The sequence below is a fragment of the Gavialis gangeticus genome, unplaced genomic scaffold, assembly GCF_001723915.1.
Source record: "Gavialis gangeticus isolate Ggan-Ray unplaced genomic scaffold, GavGan_comp1, whole genome shotgun sequence".
In the NCBI taxonomy this organism is placed as follows: Eukaryota; Metazoa; Chordata; order Crocodylia; family Gavialidae; genus Gavialis; species Gavialis gangeticus.
The window spans coordinates 94,205,460-94,206,492 of record NW_017729025.1 but is presented as its reverse complement, the minus strand read 5'-3'; the positions used below and the strand labels follow the sequence as shown (position 1 = coordinate 94,206,492).

General features: G+C 47.0%; 1 protein-coding gene across 2 annotated transcripts in view; it reads right to left on the bottom strand.

Moving 5' to 3' along the window:
* The window catches only part of PLEKHH1 (pleckstrin homology, MyTH4 and FERM domain containing H1), a 79,026-nt gene that overhangs the window by 38,473 nt on the left and 39,520 nt on the right, over nt 1-1,033 (bottom strand). The window lies entirely within an intron of this gene.

The following is a 1,033-nucleotide window of genomic DNA, read 5'->3' as shown; positions in this document are numbered from 1 at the left end:
TTAGCACGGGGCTAGCTGGCAGGCAGCCCCCATGCTGAAGCAACCTCATGCTCCAGGCAGCTGGGGCAACGTCTACATGTGCACTGCTGCAGAGTTAGTTTACTGTGGCCTAATAGGGCTAATTAGTTAGCTGCACAGTAAACGTCTTGTATAGACATGCTCTGTGTAACACTATTTGTTCAAAACACAGATCCCACTGACTTCAGCTGTGAGGGTTCAGCACTCCTTTAAATCAGACCCAAGTGTCTCAGGCAAGGGATGCAGAATACAAAGAAAATGGAATGAATGCCTACCTGTGAAATGCTTGGTTTATGTGGTTTTACTAGCATCACACAGAATGCTAGGACAGAGGTAAAAATGTCACTCCCCAATTGTTTGAATCAAAAGGTTGTTTTCTCTCTGCAAACTTTAAAGTTCTTACCTTTGCAGCTTTAATATGGCTATTCCAATAGTTTCTGCATGTTATTTTCTAGATTTTTGTAAAGCAAACCAACCCCCTCCCTGAAATTCCTTTATGTGACTTCATTTTGACACCCATTTGGTTTGCTGACAGAGTTGGAACCTTAAGTCCACCGCATGTATCTCAGCCATTTGAAATAATGAACAGCTGGAAGTAATGGTAGTAGGGTATTATCCTCCATGGAAGCTAAGCAATCAAAAGAGATGAAACACATGGTATGTCTACACCACAACATGTAGGTCTGATTGTAGCATATGCTAGAATGCCTGTGCTAGTTTAATTTAGTTAATTCTAATATAATAAAAGCCTTTGTCTGTCTGTCTGTCTGTCCATAACCCTTTGGGCCAACTGCACATGCGCTGCTGAGAGGGAGTGTGCTGATTGGCTGCAAGGGCCCGGAGCATTACGGACAGAGGGAGTGAGGGAGAAATGCCCCCCCACCCCCCGCAACAGCCAGCAGGGAGGGGGAGGTGGTGAGGAAGCGGAAAGGGGGGGGCACTCACTCCCCCCTGCTGCTGCTGCCACTCAGCCCTGACAACAGCTGACAGAGAGGGGGAGGTAGCGGGAGGCCAG